General features: G+C 35.6%; 2 protein-coding genes and 1 long non-coding RNA gene across 8 annotated transcripts in view; 1 reads left to right on the forward strand and 2 right to left on the reverse strand.

The window, feature by feature from the left end:
• Positions 1–16,009, reverse strand: part of DIP-epsilon (Dpr-interacting protein epsilon) — a 293,049-nt gene that overhangs the window by 218,543 nt on the left and 58,497 nt on the right. The gene's annotated exons all lie outside the window — the stretch shown is intronic.
• LOC108054720 (uncharacterized) overlaps positions 1–16,009 on the forward strand; it is a 158,251-nt gene that overhangs the window by 67,754 nt on the left and 74,488 nt on the right.
• LOC138914827 (uncharacterized) lies at positions 9,949–11,109 on the reverse strand. The gene is made up of 4 exons (XR_011420641.1): positions 10,974–11,109; positions 10,844–10,918; positions 10,639–10,789; positions 9,949–10,162 (listed from the first exon to the last, which is right to left on the reverse strand). It is a non-coding gene; the product is annotated as an uncharacterized lncRNA (long non-coding RNA).

Raw genomic sequence — 16,009 nt, forward strand, 5'->3', positions numbered from 1 at the left:
TTAGCTTTTTTGGTTTTTATTGTATTCTCTTTTACTTTAGGACATGACTCTTTTTAAATATTTCCGAATATCAATTTTAATTTTATCAAAATCGGACGACTATATCATATAGCTGCCATAGGAACGATCGAAAAATTAATGGTAAATTAATTGGAAACAAATTATAGCTCCGTTGGTTTTTATCACTATGGACGGCAGTCCATGTAGTGACGAAGCGCACCAGGAGAGTGTGCGAAGGCGACTACTATATATACACGAAGAAATGAAAATCTACTGTGATGGTCCGATCATAATGAATGATACACCTATCGAAAGGTATTGTAAAAACTAACAGGATTGCATACCAAGACTCTAAGAAAATCAATTGGCTTGGGAGAGAGAGCGGTGAAAGTGAAAAAGTGAAAATTTCGAAATTTGGAGCTGTTGGGGCCGGTGGGGATAATTGCCCCCTCGCAATATTTTACTTGTATTCCTTTTGAAAATACCCGTCGAATGAGGGGTCGTTTGTCAAAATCCGACGCTCCGTTCAAAAGTTATAGCCAAAATAAGATTTTCTTCGTCTTCCCAAAATGAAAATTTAATTCTGTTTGTCAGTTTGTCAGTTTGTCAGTTTGTCCAAAACATGTTTTTTAAGTTTTGAAAATTTTATATGACGTTCATCACATCGATATAAAAAACTTTTGTTCTACCACTTTTGGAAAAACTCGCTAGTTTAGCGGGAAAACAGCTATAAATAGCTAAAAATCGGAAAGCCGTAACTTCTATACTACTAAAGCTACAGACTTGTGCTGCATCTCGTTTGAAAGGTTTTCTTAAATGCTATAAATGCCTTCTATATGCAATTTGCGTAAATGTAATAGTTAAAAAAATATGAACAAAAGACAATTTTTTAAAACTTTTTTTTTAGCTTTTTTTTATTTTTCTCAAAAACGGCTCTAACGATTTTGTTTAAAACCTTAAACTGTATAGCCCTTGAGATTCCTTAAATTTTGGTATATAACACATTACTGTAAAAAGTCACGTTTAAAAGTTATTTTTATACGAAAATAGCCACTGTTGCCAGCTCGAACAATTAACGCTCCCTGAGTATTGAATTTTGTGTGAGGGTATACGAACTGTATTTTAGGGTCATGGAATCAGTAAATTTGCACTTAAGAGTTCCATATAGGAGTCTTTTGTTCTACGACTTTTGGAAAAAGCCGCTACTTTAGCGGGAAAAAGCTAAAAATAGCTAAATTTCGTTAGTTTGTAAGTTCTACACTACTAAAGGTACAGACATGTGCTATACCTCGATTAAAAGGTATTTTGATTGATGAATTTAAATTTAAATGTATATATTAGCTCCTATGAGAGCAAATGTAAACAAACAAAAACTTCTGATATCAAATAAAAACACCTCTTAACGAGGTAAAAAACTAGTGACGACCGCACCTTCAACATACAAAAGTTCTGATATCAACATTTGTGACGAAAAATTATTACACTTGTCATTAAATAGACTTTCTAATATTTTCTCATTCGGCACGCTGCAATAGAAAATGCCTGTAAAGGGAAAAAGGCTGGAATAGTTTGCTAGGGCGGGCCGGATGAGAAAATATTAGAAAGTCTATTTAATGACAAGTGTAATAATTTTTCGTCACAAATGTTGATATCAGAACTTTTGTATGTTGAAGGTGCGGTCGTCACTAGTTTTTTACCTCGTTAAGAGGTGTTTTTATTTGATTGTATTCTCTTATACTCTAGGATATGATTTTTTTTTAATATTTCAGAGTTTTGAATTAAATTTAACAAAAATCGGACGACTATATTATATAGCTGCAATAGGCAGGATAAAGAAAATAATATTAAAATAATTCGAAATTAAAAATTTTTGCGATTTGTAAGTTAATAGGAATGGTCTGCAAGGGTATATAAGCTGGCCGAAGCTAGCTTTCTTTCTTGTTTCAACGTAAATTCTTTCAGTGTTTGATCGCCAAGTTGATCGCACTCCTGAAGTAGTTGAATTTACCGTCTATTGGTCGCCTTGTTGACAGTTGAAGACTGTTATTGACGTCGCACAGTGGGGCGCCTAGAACAAAAAGCCTGCCAAAATGGTTTTTTTTTTTTTAAGATTTTCCAAAATGTTGCAATGCAACTTTAAAAACAATTGAATTCTCTATACACATCAAAAGGAAAGAGTGATCTGTGTTGAATGGTTCTCCCACTACAGATTTATAAAGTGGATTTTTCGAAATATAATTTTAGCCAATAAGAAAAAAAGGTATTTTTACACATCTTTGAAATTTTTCTGAAAGCGCCCAAGGGCCTAAGTTGTATATGTAACGATTGAAATTTTAAGAGCAACCAATTCTTAAAATATTAAAAAAAAAACAAAAATTTTAGATACATAATTACTATTTTTTTTTAATTTTTTAAAAGTGGTCCAAAAAAAAAGGGATTTTTTGGATATCCTTGGACGTAAAGTAGTGTTACACCCTAGATCCCCGTTTAATTCTTTTTTTAAAAAAAAGTTTAGATATTTAACTACATATTCTGAAAAAATTAGCCTGCCCTTTTGTGCCTCTTCTGAGAAAACCGCAGTTTAAGTTAGCAAGAAATGTTCATAATTTGAAATATCGTCAGCCCTGGTTCATTCGCGCGCCCTAACATCATGAAGATATTTTACTTATGTGAAGGTATTGATGAAGATAATGATAAATTAATAAACAAATTTGGGTTTAAAATTTTAAATTATGTTATTTTACTAAAAATACATATATGAAGTAAATTCCGGTTTCTACCAGTTTTTTTTTGAAAATATGCTATATTTCCTTGATTGATTCTATGACATCTATAAGATATCATTGACCAATTAAAAAAAATGTAAGCATAGAGCTAAAATGATAAATAATGACTTAATCCCAATTTATATGAACCAATATTGAAATAGAACCGAGACATTCCCCTTAGTAATAAGCGTTTATATGGAATAATTTTTTTTTTCAAAAATCAAGTTAAATTAAAAAAAAATATTGGGAAACTTAAAACCCTATAAGTAATTTATTTATATTTTTTTTCTTAAAAAAACAATTTATTTTTTCTTAAAAATTTTCTACAACAAAAAAATTTTACTAAAAAAATTCACATTATGATGTTTTTTTACATATTTAATTGCCTTCAACAATGCCCCATCAAAAGATATTTGATATAGGGCTCCGCTGATTTAAGGCAGACTTTTGGCTTTTTCGCCCCACTGTGCGTCGTGAAGTCGGATCAAATGAATATTATATTTGACCGATAAATGCGGTTCAAATTTTTAACAAAATTACCTTTGGTTGATCAAACTATGATCGATGATGCTGGTTCAAATTGGAGTCCCAATTTGAACAATTGTTGCGGCTCCAAGTCGGGGGTCACCAAATGTATGATTTCTACCGAAATCGAGTTTGCTGAAAAGGATTTTTTTGCGACCACAAGTACAGAACCAGTGGCAAAAGTCGCCGCAATAAGTACAGAACAAATTGGGCTGCGGAGAAGTGAATACGTCAAGATTTCTTTTCGTACTACTTTTATTGGGCATTAATCCGGGATTATATACATGATTTGGGGTTACAAGGATATTTACTTAGGTCTAGTTTATATACAAATGGACAACATGGTTTATTATCAGTTTACAAGAAAATAACCTAAATAAGCAATTACATCTACCAAATAGGTTAGGTTAGGTTAACCCGGACGGACCTCACGGGGCCACGCATAGGCCAATATGGTCCTTAGTTGTCCGATTGATGCGCATGAACCTTGAGATAAGTTAAGAGGTTTTTATGTCCATAAGGATCGAGGTGTTTTTGCGAAGGCAAGTAGTTCTCCTGGTTCCCTGCTGGAGGCGTCTCCTAGTGATGCCAGTACTGGGGCACCGAGGTATCTTCTTCTTGCTCTTGAGAGAGCCATAGTTCTTTGCACATAGTTCTTGAGATTCGGCAGGTCTTGGTATTCCTCCACCTGCTTTTTGCTCGCGTGTCCGCCTGTGTCTCCAGGGCGCTTTGGAGCGTTCGGAAGGAAACAGGCACGTTCTCCGTTCTGTCGTTCGCCAGCTCAACGCCCTCCTTTGCAAGAACGTCACACTGTGGGGCGCCTAGAACAAAAAGCCTGCCAAAATGTTTTTTTTTTTTTAAAGATTTTCCAAAATGTTGAAATGCAACTTTAAAAACAATTGAATTCTCTATACAAATCAAAAGGAAAGAGTGATGAATGGTTCTCCCACTACAGATTTATAAAGTGGATTTTTCGAAACATAATTTTAGCCAATAAGAAAAAAAGGTATTTTTCCACATCTTTGAAATTTTTCTGAAAGCGCCCAAGGGCCTAAGTTGTATATGTAACGATTAAAATTTTAGGAGCATTCAATTCTTAAAATATTAAAAAAAAACAATAAAAATTTTAGATACATAATTACTATTTTTTTTAATTTTTCAAAAGGGGTCCAAAAAAATTGGGATTTTTTGGTTATTTCTGGACGTAAAGTAGTGTTACACCCTAGATCCTTGTTTAATTTTTATACCCGTTACTCGTAGAGTAAAAGGGTATACTAGATTCGTGCAAAAGTATGTAACAGCTAGAAGGAAGCGTTTCCGACCCCATAAAGTATATATATTCTTGATCAGGGTCACTAGCCGAGTCGATCTAGCCATGTCCGTCTGTCCGTCTGTCCGTCTGTCCGTCTGTCCGTCTGTCCGTCTGTCCGTCTGTCCGTCTGTCCGTCTGTATGAACGCTGAGATCTCAGAAACTACAAAAGCTAGAAGGTTGAGATTTCCCACACATATTCTTTGGCTTCCTACGCAGCGCAAGTTTATTTTAGCCGAGCGCCACGCCCCCTCTAACGCCCACAATCGCCCACTAACGATTTTAAAATGGGTCCTGCGCCCACATCTTTAAAGATTTCCGAGAAGTATAAATGCAATTTTGTTGTGTATATTTATACCTATCGAAATGTAGAAGACATTTTTCAAATCGGACCATTCATTAAAAAGTTATACGCAATCAAAAATTATATATATATCTCCCTTGCACTCCCTTTAGCTGAGTAACGATTATTAGTCGGGACACCAACCCGACACAGCGTTCGCACTCCCTTTAGCTGAGTGACGGGTATTAGATAGTCGGGACAACAACCCGACTATAGCGTTCTCTCTTGTTTTTTTTTTTAAGTTTAGATATTTAACTACATTTTCTGAAAAAATTAGCCTGCCCTTTTGTGCCTCTTCTGAGAAAACCGCAGTTTAAGTTAGCAAGAAATGTTCATAATTTGAAATATCGTCAGCCCTGGTTATCCGCGCGCCCTAACATCATAAAGATATTTTACTTATGTGAAGGTATTAATGAAGATAATGATAAATTAATAAACAAATTTGGGTTTAAAATTTTAAATTATGTTATTTTACTGAAAGTACAGATATGAAATAAATACCGGTTTCTACCAGTTTTTTTTGAAAATAAGATATATTTCCTTGATTGATTCTATGACATCTATAAGATATCATTGACCAATTAAAAAAAAAGGTAAGCATAGAGCTAAAATGATAAATAATGCCTTAATCCCAATTTATATGAACCAATATTGAAATAGAACCGAGACATTCCCCTTTTTAATAAGCGTTTATATGGCAGCTATAAGTTATAGTTAACCGATTTGAATAATTTTTTTTTTCAAAAATCAAGTTAAATTAAAAAAAAAAATTTTGGGAAACTTAGAAGCCTATAACTAATTAATTTATATTTTTTTTTCTTAAAAAAAAAATTTTTTTTTCTTAAAAAAACAATTTTTTTTTCTTAAAAAAAACAATTTTTTTTTCTTAAAAAAACAATTTTTTTTCTTAAAAATTTTTTACAACACAAAAATTTTACAAAAAAATGTACCTTATGATGTTTTTTTTACATCTTTAATTGCCTTTAAGAATGCCCCATCAAAAGATATTCGCTATAGGGCTCCGCTGATTTAAGGCAGACTTTTGGCTTTTTCGCCCCACTGTGCGTCAGCTGTCTCGTTGCCATCGATGCACTGGTGACTGGGAACCCAATAGATCCGCACTGACTTTGTCATGCTAAGGTTGTCTAATGCCTCCCTGACTTTGGAACTGACTGTTGACGACTGCATGGATCTTATCGCCGCTTGGCTGTCCACAAACAAGTTGACCAAATCGTGGGGTCGGTTTATATTTTGAGCCACTTCAGCAGCTTTCCTTATGGCGAAGACTTCCGCCTGGAATATGCTGCAGTCGTTGGGTAGCTTAAAGGACAGCCTTATTTCAGGGTCCGTACAGTATAAGCCCGCTCCTACTCCTCCTTCCATCTTGGAGCCGTCCGTGTATATATTGAGGTGTTGAGTCTGGTCCCGCCCCGTTTTCCAGTCATCTATGCCCATGAACGAGGTTGTTTTAACCTCCGGGCACGTTCTGGGGGTCATATGGTCCGTTTTGTTGATCATGCTTCGGCCGATTGAACTAAGCCCGAAGCTTTGCGCCGTCATGTTACCTGATGCAACTAAACGTTGTGCTGCCTTTCCTGCAGTCAGTTGTGCGTGGATGTCTATGGGGTCGACTCCGAGATAGAGCTTTAGTTGGGGTTGACTTCAGCGCCCCCGTTATGCAGACCAATGCCTGCCGCTGAATTCTCTCCATAAGCTCGGTGTACGTCGTCTTTTCAGTGGCTTGCCACCACACTAAGGCTCCATACAGCAGAGTCGGACGCACCACCAAGATCTACATCTCGGATCTGGATCTACAGCAGGGTGACAAGCCCCATGTGCTGCTAAGCATCTTCTTGGATGAATATAGCGCAATGGTGGCCTTTTTCACCATTTCCACTACATTGGGTCTCCATGCCAGCTTGCAGTACAGTACTGTGCCTAGGTACTTGACCTGTGTTTTTGGGATCAGCCTGGTTACGATGATTTTCGGGGGGTCCTTTTTGGTACCTTGTATCTCTTTGTAACGAGAATGAGGTCCGTTTTGTCCTCATTGATACTGAGTCCCACACTCATAGAAATTTTTACCTAAATACTAGAAAAGTCGCCCTAAAACCGAGGTCGCCCTAAAACTATGAAACATTTTCTTATTATACGCTTATTAGCCCTAAATATACGAAAAATCGCCATGGAAAATATTTTTTAGGGTTAGTTTTTTCAAAAAGGCAAATTTGCCCTGTTTTTTATGGCGAATTTTTATGAGTCGACTCCAAAAGTAATTCCTTCTTTTTAGGGCGAAATCGCCCTAAAACGTATAACAAAATAGCAAAAAAAATGTTCTGAAATTGCCCTAAAAACAAGGAAGAGTCAAACGAAATTTTAAGACGCAATTAATGGATACATATGTAATACATGTGTGTATGTGTGTGTGGTTGACAAGTCAAAACAAGTGAATGTGTGTGTATATTAGGGCGGACCTTTTTCTATGAATTTTGATGCTGAGCGCATTTGACTTTAGAGAAGTCCACCCTTTTTCTTCTTCTTTGCTACTTTTCATCCATTGCAGTGGCAAGGGTGGGGGTAGAAAGAGTTGCATTGTCTAGACTTTGTCATAATTTTTCGGGCGCTTGGCAGCGAAAGACGTGTTTGTGAAACCTTTTGTTTGTAAAAAAGTGAAAAATGTAAACGCTATTAAAGGACTTGGGAGGCGATTCTTTCTCTGTTTTCTGGTGAGTACATACATACATATATAATTGTGCAATTTGGATATTAATAACTAATTGAATTTACATATCTGTAACAAAGGAAAATGCAGCTGAAACTTTAAAAAAATTGACTGGAAGCAGCTACGACGAGAAATTCCTGTTCAACTAGTCGGTCCAGAAGCGGAAGTTTTGGAAGTGTGGCAGAACAAAGTAAGATCATTAATAAGAGTATACATATATGTATGTGTATATGTAAATAATGCTTGAGTTACCCTGTAGTTCTCAAGGGGGCCGGTGGCACTTTCGGGGTAGAAAAGGGATCGACCACCCAGTGGTCCCTTAAGGGTCAATAGGTGGCGTGTGTATTTTTTACAAGAGCAAAAGAGTTATCGGAGAGTGAACACTTCTATGTGAACACTTCTATATGAGTTAAAAAAATTGTAAAATGAAATTTTTGACAAGTTTATAATGATTTTAATAACGAATACAACTTTATTTTGCTTATATAAAAAACAAATTTAAAAAAAGTTAAAATAATAAAATAAAAACTTAATAATGAGATAAAATAAAATAATAAATGATAGAATTTTATTTCTTTTTATATTATTTATATTTAATAATGAGCAATTTAGCTTCAGCAATATTTTTAACAATAGCGGTGGTTCAGTAGTAAAACGTTTTCTTTCCTTCCATAACAAGCGGATTTTATTGGTGCTTAGATATATAAAATAAATATATAAGTACCTAATTTTATATACATAGAACTAAACAAAAATAATATTAGCGAATGTTTTTATTGCCATCGATTATACGATATCGGTAGTCGCAATATTAATCGTAACGGATTGCCATAACTACCCAACCCCGCAACCATCACTAACCCAACGTTTGCGCCAAATTTTGTAAACATTGTATTTAATTTGTCTTATTGTACATTTAAAGTGTTATGAGTCAAAATCTGCCAAGTGGGCCACCCCTGTTCCGAAGGTCCGATTTTCATCGAACTTTTTTACTTTTCCGGTTCACAACGAAAATATAAGAACTTCATTTGAACGGTTTTGCGAAATTTTGAGTTTTACCGGAGTTATAGGGGTCAAAACATGGCATTTTTGACACTTTTTCGAAAAAGTTGCTCTCAGTCATTTTTTCATAACTTCCGAACGGTTAGAGATATCTTTATGATGTTTTCACTAATCGCTCAAGAATTATTATGGCTTTCCATAAAAAAATGTAAAAAAAAATTAAAAATTTTTTTTCTTAAAAATAAATCAACATTTTTTTTTAGTTTTTATTTTTTTCAGTGTTCTTCACCAGCTATAGAGTTTAAAACCATTTGAAAATGAAGTTTGATTCATTACGAAAAAGATCAAAAAAAAAAAGAGTGGCCCGGCCAAAGGTTTTTCGCAATATCGATTTGAAGAAGGGCGCACAGCGGTTTCCCATACAAAACGGCAAAAAGTCCCCCATTGACAGCTGACGCTACGCTCGCTACGGCATGTGTTGACCAGCCAGTTTTCACGAGCAAGCCGTTTTTGTATGGGAAACCGCTGTGCGCCCTTCTTCAAATCGATATTGCGAAAAACCTTTGGCCGGGCCACTCTTTTTTTTTTTTGATCTTTTTCGTAATGAATCAAACTTCATTTTCAAATGGTTTTAAACTCTATAGCTGGTGAAGAACACTGAAAAAAATAAAAACTAAAAAAAAATGTTGATTTATTTTTAAGAAAAAAAATTTTTAATTTTTTTTTACATTTTTTTATGGAAAGCCATAATAATTCTTGAGCGATTAGTGAAAACATCATAAAGATATCTCTAACCGTTCGGAAGTTATGAAAAAATGACTGAGAGCAACTTTTTCGAAAAAGTGTCAAAAATGCCATGTTTTGACCCCTATAACTCCGGTAAAACTCAAAATTTCGCAAAACCGTTCAAATGAAGTTCTTATATTTTCGTTGTGAACCGGAAAAGTAAAAAAGTTCGATGAAAATCGGACCTTCGGAACAGGGGTGGCCCACTTGGCAGATTTTGACTCTATATTTTGTTGTGATCTGAGGTGTCGTCAACAGGTGAGTAACACCACGAGTTGTGCAAGTGGTCCCATATTATACCCCTTTTCGCCACAAAAGGGGCCACCTATCGGACCATCTATCGGACCACCTATCGGTCCCTTTTGTGGCGAAAAGGGATATTAAATGGGACCACCTATCGGTCCCTTTTGTGGCGAAAAGGGGTATGAAATGGGGTTGGTGTTTTCAATACCAAAAAAGCTGAATGCTATGAAACTTCCCAAGAAAAAATACTTTTTGTTAAATTAATTTATTGTATTATAAGTAGACAATTTTTCTATTTTTTTAATTTATATTTATTGAACAAATTCCTCTGCTGACACGTTTTTGTTGAGTTCCTCATTGTTGTTATTATTTGATTTGGATTTATTTTTAAAAAATCGTTTCTTTTGCAATTGAATTGCCTTGGGAATCAATATTTCTGCATTACCAGATTCTGAAACAATATCTAAAAAGAAATAAGATTTTAGTGTTTTAAAATAAAATGAGAACAGAAACTAACTTCGGCAAGCCAAAGTTTTAATACCCTTGCAGCTTTCAGGAATAAAATTGTGACTAGAAAAGTATAAATATAAAATAAGAATAACCAACAGTTAAATGTAGACTTATTTCACGCTTTTGAAACTTGAACCGACAGACAGACGGACATGGTTAAATGGATTTACTTTATAGGTTTGAAAAGGTCTCCTTTACTGCGTAACAAACTTCTGGACTAAATTATAATTCCCTCTGCATGGGTTTAAATATATATTTTTAGATTTTGTTATACAAGCCTGTTTACATCAAACCATGTTTTAAAAGTGAAAAGCAGAAAAAGACAGAAAGAAATAGGATTAAAGACAGATGGCATTCTAAGTAAATAGATTGAAATTGAATCAAGAAACTAAGTGTATTATAAAAAATACAGTTATAAAAATAACCTACCGTGAAGTGCACCATAGAAATGTGTAAAGGAGTTTACGGCTTTTTTTTCCAGAAAGGCCTTTAACATTAAATCCCACAACTCATCCGTGAGAACCCTCCGCAAGTTTTTTAAACCCCCTTCTGGCAGCAACAACGATCTCATGGCTTTAATCTAAAAAGGAAGAAAATTTCACTAAAATATTTATATCAAAGAAAAAAGACTTACGTAGGAGTCCTTTGCACCACTATTTCTCCTTCTCCTCTTTAACAAATCGACGAATGTGCCTGTTGCTGTTCATGGCTAAATATCACACATTATTAGGTATTTCACTTGCACAACTCGTGGTGTTACTCACCTGTTGACGACACCTCAGATCACAACAAAATATAACACTTTAAATGTACAATAAGACAAATTAAATACAATGTTTACAAAATTTGGCGCAAACGTTGGGTTAGTGATGGTAGCGGGGTTGGGTAGTTATGGCAATCCGTTACGATTAATATTGCGACTACCGATATGGTGGCAATAAAAACATTCGCTAATATTATTTTTGTTTAGTTCTATGTATATAAAATTAGGTACTTATATATTTATTTTATATATCTAAGCACCAATAAAATCCGCTTGTTATGGAAGGAAAGAAAACGTTTTGCTACTGAACTACCGCTATTGTTAAAAATATTGCTGCAGCTAAATTGCTCATTATTAAATATAAATAATATAAAAAGAAATAAAATTCTATCATTTATTATTTTATTTTATCTCATTATTAAGTTTCAATTTCATTTTACAATTTTTTTAACTCATATAGAAGTGTTCACATAGAAGTGTTCACTCTCCGATAACTCTTTTGCTCTTGTAAAAAATACACACGCCACCTATTGACCCTTAAGGGACCACTGGGTGGTCGATCCCTTTTCTACCCCGAAAGTGCCACCGGCCCCCTTGAGAACTACAGGGTATGCACCGGACCAACCGCATTCACAAGTGCATATACCAAAACAACCCCCAAATTTTTATTGCGACATTTCGCCAGTGCTCGAAATTGGCGTTTGCTGCTTCTTTTTTTTCTAGGAGTAGCAGCAAACGCAATCGCCGGCTAAATGAAAATTGTGTGTGGGTTGTGCATTTTTATATTAATTTCTAACAATTTTTCCTTTTTTTTTTAGATTGAGAACGTTTTTCAGATCCAGCTCTCGCAAACCACTTTTCGGACTTATTAAAAGGAGTAAGGAAGCAACAGGAAATAAACCTGCTTAAATCTTTGGAAAGCCACTCTGAAGGTAGGTGCTTCTCTTTTTTTCTATTATCATATAATAATTAGACTGTTTTCATTTTATAGAGATACAATCAACTCTAATTTGGCTTGCAATTCATTGAGTGTTGGTGCCGACAGCAAGAACAAAAAAGGACGCCGGGAGCAAGAACGCGAAGCACACCATTGCGGACTCGGGAAGCCGTTTCTTTTAAACTTATTTATTATTTATTATTTTTAAACCCGATATAATCAATTTAGCAATAAGAAAGGGAGAATATGTAAATTTGTATAACTATAAATTGTGTAAATATATTTGTAGTTAATGTAAATAAGAACAAACAAAAATATAAAAACAAAAAATATTGAAATTGTATTTTTCTTTATGAAAAATGGCCGTGAAATTTTGGGGAGCATTTTGCATGCTTTAGGGCAATTCGCCTATAAATCCAGAGAAAATGCCCTAGATTTATGAAAATCTGCCTTTAGTTTTAGGATATTTTTCCTTATTTCTACGGCAATTCGCCTTAAAATCCAGAAAAACACCCTGGATTTATAAAAAACTGCCTTTAGTTTAAAGGTATTTTTTCCGATTTCCAGGGCAATTAGCCTATAAGTCCAAAAAAATCGCCCTGGATTTAAAGGAAACTGCCTTTAGTTTAAGGGTCTCATTTCTTATTTTTAGGGCAATTACCTTTGAAAGTAGAAAAATCGCCCTAAATGTATGACAAATTCACCCGTATTTTTAGGGCAATTTGCCCTAATTTTGTTGCCTAGTCGCCATTGACCCCCGTTTTAGGGCGATTTTCCTTGTTTTTAGGGCGATTTTACCGGAAAATTTCTATGAGTGCACCTGTTCCGCCCACTCACATATCTCCCTGAGTGTTGATTCCATTATAGAGCTGAGGGTCGATGGACAAACTTCCGTAATAATTATGCCTATGTCGTCCGTATAGGCTGTTATTTTTGGGGCTCTCCTCTCGAATCTCATGATTAGATCGTCGACCACCAAATTCCCTAGGAGGGGCGAGAGGACCCCACCTTGTGGTGTGCCTCTGTGTGCCCCCTTTACCATGGAAGCGGTGCCCCACTCTGAATGTACCCGCCTGCAGCTAAGCAGGTTTCTTATCCAGAGGCCTATTGCGGGGTGCGTGTTGGTTGCTTCTAGGCGATCCATTATAGCATCCGTCTTGACATTGTTGAATGCTCCGAATATATCTACGAATACTCCAAGCGCATATTCCATTTACCAAATGGTCGGGTTAAAATTTCTCAAGGGTTATGACAGATGGTGTGAAGACACGTCCGTCGGCTGGATACATATGGTTTATGCCCCTTTATCACATGCAGATGTGCGCAGACCAAGATATCAGCTACCTATTTATTTAGGTCAAAGTAGCTATCAGCAACGAACGAATTTCTGCTTAGTCGAAATCATACACACGGTAAAGGCCGTCTTGTCGCGGGCACAGGGCACAATCGTATTTGTCAGTATGCGTCTTTCAGAGACTCGAGACTCGACTCAGTGTGGCATTGCCAACATCGATTTTATGGGATAGAAGATGGGTTTTATCTAGTCCTTTTTCAGTGAAGGAAGGGAACATGCGGATTACTTTTTTTAAAAGCCCATTCTGTGTATCTAAAAGAGCTCTAAGATCATTACTGTCTAACTCTTCAACATGAGTAAAATTATTAGCTGGAGCTTCGGAGGTGCACGGGCTGAGCAGTTTTTTGCTTGACAAGACCTAGATTCCAGAAGTGACTTCGGCGACCCTTCTAGAAGTGCCTCCGTAGTGGAACAGTTCTTTCCGACGGGGGTGACTTCGGCGATTCGAATGCGATATCGCGGAAGTCACTTCCAGAAGTGACTTAGGCGACACTTCTAGAAGTGCCGCCGTAGTGGAACATTTCTTCCCGACGGGGGTGACTTCGGCGATCCGAATGCGATATCGTGAAAGTCACTTGTAGAAGTGTTGCCGAAGTCACTTCTGGAAGTTACTCAGAAGACACTTGTAGAAGATACCTAGAAGACCCTTTCACAATTGCAAAATGGTTAACAGGAAAATATGTTTTTATACCCTTGTAGAGGGTATTATAATTTCAGTCAGATGTTTGCAACGCAGTGAAGGAGACGTTTCCGACCACATAAAGTATATATATTCTTGATCAGCACCAATAGCCGAGTCTATCAAGCCATGTCCGTCTGTCCGTCTGTCTGTCTGTCCGTCTGTCCGTTTCTATGCGAACTAGTCTCTCAGTTTTAAAGCTATCGCGAAAAAACTTTCCCGAAAGTCTTCTTTCAATTGCAGGTAGTACATATGTCGGAGCGAGCCGGATCGGACCACTATATCTTAAGGCTCCCATAGGAATATTCAGACAAATATAAGAAAATTCATTGAGCATTCTTTTATCTGCAAGGGTATATAAGCTTCGGCTGGCCGAAGGTAGCTTCCTTTCTTGTTTGTGCTCATTTTTCATGTTTATTCTTTCAACACATTTATTGAAATATATATATAGGGTGTTCAATTGCGTTGCAAACGTTGTAAAGTGTAAAAGTGTAAGGCAGTTCCAAAAACAATTTCTATACAACAAAATTTTCAAATGTAGGCCTTTAAAACTATTTTGTATAGAAATTGTTGTTGGAATTGATATATACTTTTACACTTTACAAAGTTTGCAACGCAATTGAACACCCTAATAGTTACAAAAGCATTGCGGCATGTAAGCACATTAGCTTGTAGGAAATGGTGTTGTATTATTTTATTTAATTGCAGTTCCGTGTTCCGTCTATGAAAATGTTTAAAACAACAAAAAAACAAGAAACTACATAAGTAGTCAAGAATCAAAACACCTACTTCCTACAAAGTTACAATGAATTTTCTTATATTTGTTTGAATATTCCTATGGGAGCCTTAAGATATAGTGGTCCGATCCGGCTCGCTCCGACATATCACAGTGCACAGTGGTTTCGCTTGTATGGGAGCCGCGGCCAAAAATACTTCTAGTTGTTATATCGTTACGAAATTTTTCCCAAAATTCTATAAAAATATTTTAATTATAGCAACAAAAATTGGACATATCCCCGACTATGTCCTATAGCTTCCATACAAAATATCGGACCAAATTTGAAACACGTAGCTATTTTCAGTTTCAAATTTTTTTTTATTAAAGTATTATTGCATTTAAATCATATTTAAGCGGATAAGAAACCATGCCTTCGGGTTCTTATCCGTCCACAAATATTAATCCGTTAGTTTTGATTATTACCTGTAAATTACTTGAAAAATAAAAAAACCCAATAATAATAATAAACAAAAAATCCATCAAGAATATGCTTTTTTTGAATCTAAATAATAAAATAAATTGTTCACCTAAAAAACATCTTATACTTCATTTATAATTACTCAAAATTGTTATAGGTTTTAATTAATAATAAATAAATATTAAAATATTTAAAAGTTTATATTAGTGTATTGGTCGACCTGTTAACATAAATAGAAGGATTTTTGCGAACTCTAGGTTACAGTTGGTTATAAATAACACATTTTTAGCATTTAAACACACTGGCACTCACTAGTGTTTAATTATACCCGTTACTCGTAGAGTAAAAGGGTATATTAGATTCGTGCAAAAGTATGTAACAGCTAGAAGGAAGCGTTTCCGACCCCATAAAGTATATATATTCTTGATCAGGATCACTAGCCGAGTCGATCTAGCCATGTCCGTCTGTCCGTCTGTCTGTCCGTCTGTCTGTCTGTATGAACGCTGAGATCTCGGAAACTATAAAAGCTAGAAGATTGACATTTTGCATGCAGATTATAGGAGTTCCTACGCAGCGCAAGTTTGTTTCAAAAGGGTGCCACGCCCCCTCTAACGCCCACAATCGCTTGTATACGATTTTAAAAATTTCAATATTTTGGAAAAGTAAAAATGCAGTTTTTTTGTGTTTATCAATACCTATCGAAATGTAGAAGAAATTTTTTAAATCGGACCATTCGTTAAAAAGTTACGGCGGATCAAAGTTTTTCTCCATCTCCTTCGCACTCCCTTTAGCTGAGTAACGGGTATCTGATAGTCGGGGCACCCGACTATAGCGTTCTCTCTTGTTTTTAATGTCGATTTGTGCTATTTTT

This window comes from Drosophila takahashii, chromosome 2L (assembly GCF_030179915.1).
Source record: "Drosophila takahashii strain IR98-3 E-12201 chromosome 2L, DtakHiC1v2, whole genome shotgun sequence".
Classification (NCBI taxonomy): Eukaryota; Metazoa; Arthropoda; class Insecta; order Diptera; family Drosophilidae; genus Drosophila; species Drosophila takahashii.